Source organism: Molossus molossus, unplaced genomic scaffold, assembly GCF_014108415.1.
Source record: "Molossus molossus isolate mMolMol1 unplaced genomic scaffold, mMolMol1.p scaffold_m16_p_13, whole genome shotgun sequence".
Classification (NCBI taxonomy): domain Eukaryota; kingdom Metazoa; phylum Chordata; class Mammalia; order Chiroptera; family Molossidae; genus Molossus; species Molossus molossus.
Genome location: NW_023425348.1, coordinates 89917634 through 89928851, shown reverse-complemented (window position 1 = coordinate 89928851; position 11218 = coordinate 89917634). Strand labels below are relative to the sequence as shown.

At 50.2% G+C, this 11218-nt stretch overlaps 1 pseudogene; it reads right to left on the bottom strand.

The window, feature by feature from the left end:
* Positions 1–386: 386 nt before the first annotated feature.
* On the bottom strand, positions 387–1153 carry LOC118628270 (annotated as a pseudogene).
* Positions 1154–11218: the final 10065 nt, after the last annotated feature.

Sequence of the window (11218 nt, the reverse complement as noted above, 5' to 3'; positions counted from 1 at the left end):
AGCCAAACCAGCCAGGGCTATTTTATTGTTTTTTTAAACTTATCTTTATTGTTGAATGTATTACAGATGTCTCCCTTTTTCCCCCCACTGACCACCTCCTCCCCAATCCCGCCCCCCTCCTGCACACTATCGTTTGTGTCCATTGGTTATGCATATATGCATAGAAGTTCTTTGGTTTATCTCTTCCTGTCCTCCCTCTCCCCTTCCCTTTGAGGTTCATCAATCTAACAACCAGTTTCTACTTCTTAATTCCTTCATCTTCTTCACCCATCCCCCAACCCCCTCCTATCTGGTAGGCAAAAAAAGTTCTCTGCATCAAGGGGTTTGTTTCTTTCTTTTTATTATTATTTTATTTGGCAGGAGAACAAACTTTATTAAGCTCCCAGCTAGTTCTCTTTCTCCTGCACAGTCTTGGTTCCCTGTAGACGTCCAGTCCTGCGAGCAGCAATGAGACCCACTTTGGGGCCAGCAGGGGCATCTCTGCGGATGGTGCAGGGTTTGCCAATGTGTTGGTGGTTGCCACCTCCGAATGGATGCTCCACAGGGTTCATGGCCACACCCCGCACTCGGGGCCAGCAATTCCTCTTTGCTTTATACTTGTGGTAGGCACGGCCTGCCTTCAGGATAGGCTTGTCAACACGGCCACCTCCGGCCACCACACCGACCACAGCTCTGTTGGCAGAGGAAATGACCTTCTTGGAGCCTGAGGGCAGCTTCACTCGGGTCTTTTTGGTCTCGGGGTTGTGGGAGATGACAGTGGCATAGTTTCCTGAGGCTCGGGCCAGCTTGCCCCAGTCACCAGGCTTCTCCTCCAGACAACACACGATGGTGCCCTCAGGCATGGTGCCCACTGGGAGCACATTGCCAATGTTCAGCTGAGCCTTCTTGCCGCAGTACACGAATTGGCCAGTGTGGATGCCTTCGGCGGCTATGAACAACTCCGTCCTCTTCTTAAACCGGTATGGATCCCGGAAGACCACCTTGGCCAGGGGCGCGCCGCGGCCTGGGTCATGGATGATGTCCTTCACGATGCCCTTAATGTAGCCGTGCCTCTCCGTGAAGTCCACGGCACGCACACGCGCGGCGCCCTTGCGGTATTTCACATGCACACGGAGCCAGCGCCCTTTCTCTGCCCACGAATCACGCGGCCCATGGTGGCACTCTGCTACTCAGCCTGGCTGAAAGAGACTAGGGGTTTGTTTCTGTTCTGCTTGCTCATTAGTTTGTAGATTCAATTGTTGATAGATATGTATTAATTGCCATTTTATTGTTCATATTTTTGTTCTTCTCCTTCTAAAAGACCCTTCAACATTTCATATAATACTGGTTTGGTGGTGATGAATTCCTTTAGTTTTTTCTTGTCTGGGAAACTTTTTATATGTCCATTGATTCTAAATGATAGCTCTGCAGGATAGAGTAATCTTGGTTGTAGGTCATCGTTTTTCATCACTTTGAATCTCTCTCTCTTTTTTTATCCTTACCCAAGGACATTTTTTGTTCAGATTGAGTGAGAGGGAGAGAGAGAAACATCGATGTGAAAGGGACACATTGAGTGGCTGCCACCCGCACGACCAACCAGGGCCAGGGACAAACTACAACCGAGGTACGTGCCCTTAGCGGGAACTGAACCCGGGTCTCTCTGGACCACATCTCTCTGACGCTCTAACCACTGAGCAAAACCAGCCAGGGCCACTTTGAATATCTCTTGCCACTCCTTTCTGGCCTGCAAAGTTTCTTTTGAGAAATCGGCTGACAAGTTTATGGGAGCATCTTTGTAAGTAACTAATTGCTTTCTCTTGCTGCCTTTTAGATTCTCTGTCTTTAACCGTTGGCATTTTGATGATGTGTCTTGGTGTGGACCTTTTTGGGTTCATCTTGTTTGGGACTCTTTGTGCTTCCTGGACTTGTATGTCTGTTTCCTTCACCAAGTTAGGGAAATTTTTTGTCATTTTTTTCAGATAGGTTTTCAATTTCCTGCTCTCTTTCTTCTCCTTCTGGCACCCTCCATGATGCAAATGTTGGTACGCTTGAAGTTGTCCCAGAGGTTCCTTACACTGTCCTTATTTGTTTGGATTCTTTTTTTTCTTTTTGCTGTTCTGATTGGGTGTTTTTTGCTTCCTTATATTCCAATTCGATGGTTTGCTTCTTGGCTTCACCTACTCTATTGATTCCCTTTAAATTATTCTTTATTTCAGTTAGTGCATCCTTCATTTCTGACTGGTCCTTTTTTATGTTGTTGATATGTTCTCACTAAGTTCCTTGGAGTTCTCCTTAAGTTCCTTGAAGGTCTCACTAAGTTCCTTGAGCATCCTTATAACCAGTGTTTCGAACTCTGCATCTGATGGATTGCTTATCTCCATTTTGTTTAGTTCTTTTCTTGAAATTTTGTTCTGTTCTTTCACTTGGGACATGTTTCTTTGTCTCCTCATTTTGGCTGCTACCCTGTGTTTGTTTCTATGTATTAGGTAGAGTTGCCATGTTTCCTAGGCTTCTTAGGGTGGCCTATTATTGTAGGTGTTCCTGTAGGGTCCAGTGGCACAGCCTCCCTGATCACCCCAGCTGGGCCACTGAGGTGCTCCCTAGTGTGGACTGCACACTTTTCTGATGCAATTGAGTCTTGACTGCTATTGGCATGTCAGTGGGAGGGATTTACTCAGGCTGATCAGCTGCAAGGACTGGCTGTGCCCACTGACCACTGGCCTCTGACTCCCGTGGAGGATCAGCTATGTAGGGGCCCAACACACAGAGCAAGACTTACTTCAGCAGGGCTCTGGTCCCCACTGAGTCCACTCATTGAGTGTGTCACTTGTGGAGGTGGTTGGGTGGTGGTGCTTTGATGTGATCTGAAGCTGTCCACTGGGTGTGCTGGCTCTGGGCCAAGGTCAGCCTCTGCCTGTGTTCTACCTGGGGCCACCTTGCATAAACTACAAAGTGATCTGCAGATGGCTGCTTCTTGTGCTGGGCTTGGAGTTGCCCAGGAAAAGCCAAGTTGTGAACCAAGGCTGGCTGCTTCTACTGCCAGGCCTGGAACCATTTAGCGAGAGGTATGGGGCTTGCTGAGACCAGATGCTGCTTGTTTGAGAGATTTTAGGAAAATCTGAAGCAGGATCCAAGACAGGCCAATCCTAGGGTAAAGCCACTGGAAACAACTCGGGTGGGCCCGAAGGTTGGGTGGGGCAGGGCCTCGGAATCACCAGGGTGGGGCAAACAGTGTGAGCCAGGTTGCTGGAGTCCCAGATATGGGGGCTGTCTCCTGCCCCGGGGAAGGGCTCACCAAAGGAACAATAGCCTCCTACAGCAAGTCTGTCCAGGAAAAAGCTGCCCCTCCACCTCTTGCCCCAAGGCCAAATACAGTTCTTCCCTGTATGTCTCTGGTGCCTTTCAAGCTTCAAGCTGCCTCCCCAATGGTGGGGCCCAGAAGGAGCCGTCCGACTAAGTCCATGGCGAGCCCTTTAAGAGGAACTGCCTGGGGCTCCAGAAGCCTCAACCTCCCTCAGCCTCAGTTCCCACTGGTTTTACAGCCAGATATGAGGGGAACTTCTCTTCCTGGCACTGGAAACTTGAGCTGGGGGCCTGGTGTAAGACGAGGACCCCTCACTCCTTAGGGAGGACCTTCCCAGCTGAGGTATGCTCCTGATTTTTATCCGCCACACGTGGGTGTGGGACCAGCCCGTCCCTTCCTCTGCCCCTCCCCCTCCTACTAGTCTCGATGTGGCTTCTTTAATTTCATAGTTGTAGGACTTTCATTCAGCTCGATGTCAGGCAGTTCTGAAGGATGGTTGTTCTGTAGTTTAGCTGTAATTTTGATATTAACTTTTACGTTCTAAAGATTTCTGTATTGTCTGTTGTTTATACTTTTATAATTAGAAATTAAACTATAGTAATTTCTATTAAAGAAAACAATATCTTAATGCAGCAGACGTTAGACAAATGTCCCTCAGGGCAGGAATGGCAAGCATGTGGCCCAGTGGCTGTGGAAGACAGGGTTATTTCCAACGACAGATGTGCCTCGAATTGCACTGAGGTTACTTTCTGATAAACCCATCGTAAGTTGAAAATGCATTTGATACACCGAGCCTACCAAACAGCAGAGCTTAGCCGAGACTACCTTAAACGCGCTCAGAACACACAATAGCCTATAGGTGGGCAGTTATGTTGAGTTTCATTTCAAGAGTCAATCCCTTCTTCTTCTCGGAAGCTGGAAACACAGATACACGTCTTATAGACATCATGGATGTGCAAACACAAAACACAATATCCAAAAAGTGCTGGCAACACGGCACACTGTGGAGAATGGGTTGTTTACTCTCATGGTCGCGTGGCTGACTGGGAGCCCTGACTCATGCCATGTCCAGCATCACGAGAGCGTATCGTACCGCATATCTCCTCCTGTTGTAATGTGTCAGCGAGATAACCAGAGACGCACAACTAAACTGTAAAAGAGCGCTTATTCTCACCGGAGGACTGCGGAGGGCATAGTCTCCCCTCAGATCAGCATAGTCTCCCACCATTCCCCATCCTCCCCCCCACCCCAGGGGACCAGCACAAGAGTGGGAGGGCCAGGGATTACAGAAGGCAAATTTAGCATTATTTACAGGGCTCAGGAATACCTGCTAATGCCTGCAAATACTGATATTGGAAACTGCAAATGCCTCCCAACATGTGGGGCAACTAACTATAATCTTAGGCAAAACTCCTTTACTTCTATGAGTAATTAACCTATTACTGGAAAAATATTGAGGAAGGTCCATTGATGATAAAAATGGAGTCATTTAGTCGTCGACTTAGCCAAGAGGCCTACATAAGAATGGAAGCTAGTCACCTTAGCCTCGGGGCTCAAATCATTCCCCACTGGTTTTCCTGACACATCAAATCGTTGACTTGACTTAATGTTTATGAGGCTGCTTATTAGACGTGGCCCAAAGGCTAGGAGTAAACATAATACAGCGAGAGGGCCCGCAATGGCGGATAATAGAGTTGTAAACCAATTTTCAGATTGTCGCCTTTTTCTTTCTTGTTCCTCAATATTTTTTCCTAACTAGTGATAAACTTTCTTGTATAATCCCTGAATTATTAGCATAAAAACAGCATTTTTCTCCCTGTGCAACACATAATCCTCCTTCCTTAAGAAATAAGAGGTCTAATCCTCTCCTATTCTGTAGGACCATTTCTAAGCCCCCAGTTCCATTGGGTCCCCAGTTCCATAAGGATTCCCCTGAACAGTCATAACCAGAAAAATCAGAATCCCAGTTAACACAAGAGTCTTATCTGGAGAGGCCTGAAACGTCTGTTTTGCTTTTTCCCCTCCGCCGGAAATGGTGCTGCCAGATCGGGATGCCATTGACCTTGACAGCCGCTGGTGCAGGCAGGACGACAGTGTATAGTCCCTCCAGGCCAGAGTTAGTCCCTGGGTGGTGAACTTCTTTACCCACATGGCGTCCCCGGGCTGGAAGGGGTGCACAGGGTCCGAGGTGGGCACCGGCAGGGCTTCACAGACATGTTTGTGGACAGCTTTCTGGGCAGATTGCAGGGTCTGCAAGATCTGTGGAGGGCGAGAGGGAGCAGAGTGGTCCAGTTTTCACTGGTTTCTAAAGTAAATTTGGTTCAGGTTTCCTTTAAGGTCCTGTTCATGCGCTCTACCTGCCTGGAACTCTGTGGGCGGTAAGCACAATTGAGCTTCCAATTTATATCTAACCCTTTAGAGATATCCTGTGATCTCTTTGCTCTAAAGGTGGGGCCACTGTCTGATCTAAGGGTCAGGAGTAGCCTAAACCTGTCACTCCCTTTACTACATCCCAGACTGTTATTCCATTACCAGGGGCAAGCTCCCCCTCTCTCAGTGTCCTATTCTCTTTCCTTCTTGAGATTCCTCCACTGTCCTGTCTTCCTGTAATATGTATGTCCCTTTCTTTTATTTCTTGCATAGACCACCCTCTGCAACTTTTCTAGTCCTTCCCCTGACATGAACCTGAGAGCTTGCTCAGTGCACCTGCTGTCTGCACATCCCCCAGTTTCCCCCTCCAAACTCAGACCCACACATTCCTGCTTCCTCCGCCTTCTCCCTTTCCCTGTGACCTTACTAGACATTACCTGCCTCGCAGGAATCAGTAAGCTTGGTGCAACCTAAGTGGGTAGTCTGGTGCAGCTGGTTGACTAAAGTCCTACCTAGAGCCTCTGAGACCAACAACCTCCCATCAGGCAGAGTCCATCACCCCTTTGGTTCTTGGGTGGCTTGCTTCTGCTTGGCTAGGTCATTTTCTGACCTAGTGTATCTGGAGAGGCCCCACTGGTTTTAGGGCTGCCTCTCAAGCTTCCTGGTGCAGCAGATTTCCCTGTGCCCCTATGGAGTTTCCTCTTTGATGTCCTTCCTAGACAAGGTTAATAACCCTTGTTTCCTGTAGATGGCGCTATGCACGTGCGCTGTGGCAAAGGCATATCTGCTGTCAGTGTAGGTGGTTACCAACTTCCCCTTGCCCCATCAGAGAACCTGGATTAGGGCTATGAGTTCAGCCTGTTGGGCTGAAGTTCCCCTATTCAAGGACTGTGACCAGATGACACGGTCCTGAGTTACTACTGCTGCCCCAGCATACCTGATTTTTTCCAGGATATAGCTGCTCCCATCTGTGAACAATACCTCATCTGATGATGGAAGCGGGGCATCCTTGAGGTCTGGCCGGGCTGTCTGCAGGGTATCGATTGCCTCCAGGCAGTCGGGTAGAGGTTCCTCCAGGTCATCGTCAGGGAGCAGGCTGGCAGGAATGATGGCCAGCGTTTTGTGGAATTTGAGGCAGGGTAGATCCAAGAGGAGCAGCACCTGGAGCTGGGGGACTCGGGTGTTTGACATCCAGTGCTCTGGAGCACTCTGGGGGAGAGCTTCAACCGCATGGGGAGCAGTTAAAGCTAATCTTGCCCTGGTAGTAACTTGTCTGCCCCTGTACTAGGGGTGCAGCAGCTGCTACTGCTCTGAGGCAGGCCGGCGTCCGGTGGCTACAGGATCTAGCCTCTTGGACAAGTAGGCTACCGGTCTCTTCCAGGGTCCCACGTTTTGAGTGAAGACTCCCTTTGCTATGCCTCTAGCCTTGCTTACATACAAATGGAAGGGTTTTGTGATGTCTGGTAGGGTAAGAGTGGGTGCTGAAATTAGCCCCCCCCCCTTTTTTATCTTCACCCAAGGACATTTTTCCATTTTTTGTTCAGATAGAGTGGGAGGGAGAGAGAAAAAGAGAGAGAGAGGGAGAAACATCAACGTGAAAGGGACACATCGAGTGGCTACCATCCGCACAACCAACCAGGGCCGAGGACAAACCGCAACCGAGGCACATGCCCTTAGCAGGAACCGAACCCGGGTCTCTCTGGACCTCAGGCCGACGCTCCAACCACTGAGCCAAACCGGCCAGGGCATAGGGCCCTTTTTAAAGTCTCGAAGGCCTTCTGTTGTGTCTCAGTGCAAGTCAAAAGTAGTGCCCCTACTGTACATGTATACAGCGGCTTAAGAATCCTGGGATCCATAGGCGGCAGTATCCTACTGCCCCTAGGAATTCCTGGACCTGTTTCTTGGTTTTTGGGGCTGGGATCCGCAAAATTGCTTCTATGCGGCTAGAGGATAGAGTCCATTGGTCCTTGCTGATTTTATATCCCAGGTAAGTAACCTCTGGGATATAGGTTGAGCCTTTTTGGCCAAGACCCAGTACCCTAATGCCTGTAAGGTGCCCAGGAGGTGCTCAGTACCTCTCTGGAAGTTCTCCTTGTCTTTTGCCACTAGGAAAATGTCATCTACATATTGGAATAGGGTACATTCAGGGTGCTCTTGTCTGAAGGCCTGTAAGTCAGAACGGAGAGCCTCATCAAACAGAGTAGGAGAGTTCTTAAAGCCCTGGGGCAGCCTTGTCCAGGTTAATTGCCCCAAAAATCCCTCTTTAAGGGTCTGTCCACTCAAATGCAAAGATAGGCTGGCCAACAGGGGCTAAAGGGATGCTAAAGGCATCCTTTAGCCCTGGTCATTTTGGCTCAGCGGTTAGAGCGTCGGCCTGAAGTCTGGAGAGACCTGGGTTCAGTTCCCGCTAAGGGCGCGTACCTCGGTTGCAGTTTGTCCCCGACCCTGGTTGGGTCGTGTGGGTAGCAACCACTTGATGTGTTCCTTTCATGTTGATGTTTCTCTCTCTCTCTTCTTCTCTCTCCCTCCCACTCTATCTGAACAAAATATCAAAAAAATGTCCTCGGGTGAGGATAAAATTAATAATAATAATAATAATAATAATAATAATAAAACGGCATCCTTTAAATCCAGAATTGTATAGAACAGGTGTTCTGGTGGATGTAGGCTCAATACAGTATAGGGGTTTGGGACCGTCAGGTGTATGGTCTCAACTCGTTTGTTTATTCCTTCAAATCTTGCACCAGCCTAAAGTCTTTGGTGCCAGGTTTCAACACTGGAAGTAAGAGTGTATTCCAGGATGATTGACAGGGAACCAGAATCCCAGCCTCCCGGAGCCAACGAATATGAGGGGCAATGCCCTTCTTTGCTTCGTGGCTCATGGGGTATTGTCTTACCCTGACTGGAGTCGCCGTGGAAGCCGTTGAACCACAATTGGTGGCTGGTGGCCAGCATGTCCGGGAGGACTGTTTTCAGCCCAGACAGAAGGGAAGAGATGTTGTCATTACTTCATGTAAGCCGATGTCTCAGGGTCCGTTTCTGGAGGGCCTGGGGTTTCTTCCTGTAAAAGATATTCCGCCGACAAAGGGCGGGTTACAAGTATTTTTGAAGGGGAAATTGGGAGTCGATCCTGATGTTCCGAGTTTACAGTAAAGTGTGCTTCTTCTCCAGTAAGTGATATTATAGCCTGTAAGTTTCAGAGATCACGCCCCAACAGTGGATATGGACATTCAGGCATAACTAAGAAAGAGTGTGTAACGGTGCCCTTTCCAAGATTTACAGTTCTGTTAGTGGTCCAAGGATAGAGGGCAGTCTGACCTGTCGCTCCTTGAACTCAGGTCTTCTTAGTTGTTAGTGGACCCAGAGGCTCAGTTAGGACTGAATGTGTAGCCCCTGCATCTATTAAGAAATTAACTGGTTTGCCCCCTACCTGTGCAATGATCCTGGGCTCCCGGGGGCTGAGTTGAAAGGAACCCTGGCCACGTCATTCTTCTAAGTGAAGGACGGCTGGGGTGCTTCTACTGGGGCACTCTCGCTTCCAATGTCCTTTTTTGCAGTAGACACACTGGTTCTTCCCTAGTTGGATCCTAGGCCTGCCGTCCTGACCCTTCCTCTTGTTTCCCTTCCTCAGGTGATCTTTCCCCGAGGGCCCTGTTTCCCTTAAGGCTGCTACCTCCACCTTCGCTCTTTCAACCAATTCCTTTAGGCCTAATAGGAGAGCGTGGTGAAAAGTGTCCAAGGAAGCCCCCCACCCCCGGCAGTATTTGGGTCCCACCGTGGGCAGAGGGATGGGAAAATTTCCTCTGACCCCAGGTTTTCCAAAGGACGCAGGAAAGGGAAGCGTCCTCCTTGCACGCATGTATCCGCGGGGCAGAGTGTTTTCAACTCTCTCCAAGAGCACTTCGCGCCCGCGCCTGGGATTCTTATTTTCAACTCCCCGAAGTTCAGAGAAGCCAGTAGGAAACTAGCTGCTGCCAAGCCTGGGGCGGCGGACAGAGGAGCCGCCCGGGCTGGCACTGAAGGAACACGCCCCTTCCGTCGCCTGACTGCCCTCCCGGGGGGAACCCTGTGGCCTCCGGATGAGTGCCTGTGTGCCCGGCCACCCGCTGTCCCTGTTTCCCAGGACGAGGGGCTCTCCACACCGGACCTCAGTCCCGATGCGCGGCCCCATGCAGGACGCCCGGGGCATCCACCAGCAGGGACCGCCCCTGAATCACTTACTACTCTGTTAACTGCCTGTAGCAACTGAGCTACAAAATCTTGATGTGGCTCTTCAGGTTCTTGTCTGATGGATGTACAATCTCGTGAATTTTTCCCTTTTGTTGGGAGCTCTGTCCAGGACTTCAAAGCACAGATATTAATCACAGCCGTAGTGGGAAGTTTTTAAGGACTCGTAGCTTTCTCGGCTTTCCTCGGGTCTTTCACTACACCTTGCTCCCCCACCTTTTTGTTTTCCGCGCAGGATCAAGGCAATCTCCAACAGGGGCCCAAAGAGGATATGTTTGGGCCAGAAACTTGTTCGGGCCTTAGCTGGAACTCTGCCTCGCAGGCACTGCCCTCCCTCTGCCTACTACAGAGGTAGTAGGGGCCTACTACCAGTATTTGTGCCCTGATCAGAACCTTCCTCAAATCCTTCTCTAAGCGTGTTTACTGTGCGACCCAACGAGGTCTTCTGGGCACCAGGGCTGCTGTCCACAATTAGACCAACCGGGACAAAGTTGAGGGCGACACAGTAGGGAGGCGGCCGAGGACACAAACAAGGGAAGACACATAAGACAGAAACTTATGGTTGGTCCGCCTGGCCACTCCCCGCACAGGCGAGGACTCACACAAGCTCCTAACAAATGTCGTGTGACTCCGTAACTCATGCACGTGTGAATTTCCTTCCAGAAATTCCCTATCCTGAGCGGCGCCTATGCCGCTTGGGAGGCGATCAGTCTCCCTTTCGCCCCAGTGGCGGGTCTGAATGAACAGAATTTGCCAGATTTGAACCCCACCTGACGTCTTAGGGGGAGTCCCAGAAGAGGAGAGGCTGCGCCGTCCCCGTCGGGCTCTCTCACTCTCACCCAGATGGACCTGTCACCCAACTCACCTCCGGAGGCTTCTGCCAGGTCTCCTTTCATCTTTTTGGGGATGTCTTGGCGTCTCCGGCTGCTTGTCGGAAACCCAAGTAGGATCTTCGGGGCCCTGGAACTCAGGGGGCGCCTCCCCTCAGATCTATAGGGGTCGGGCGGCCGATCGGGAGAGGCTGCCCGTCCCAGGCATCTAGCCCTTTGTGTAGCAAAACACAAGGGAATCTCGCTGGGGCCCCCGAATGTCAGACCGTGTCAGCGAGATGACCGGAGACGCACAGCCAACCTGTAAGGGAGCGCTTTGTTCTCCTGCGCTGCGGAGGGCACAGTCTCCTCTCAGGTCAGCAGCCTCCGTTCTTCTTGCTCGTTTGATTTTAAAGACCGTTTGATTTTAAAGACCGAAGCCTCATCCTCCTCCCCCGCTTCCTTAGGGGACCAGCACAATAGTGGGAGTGACAGCGATTACAGAAGGCAAAATTAGCATTATTCACTG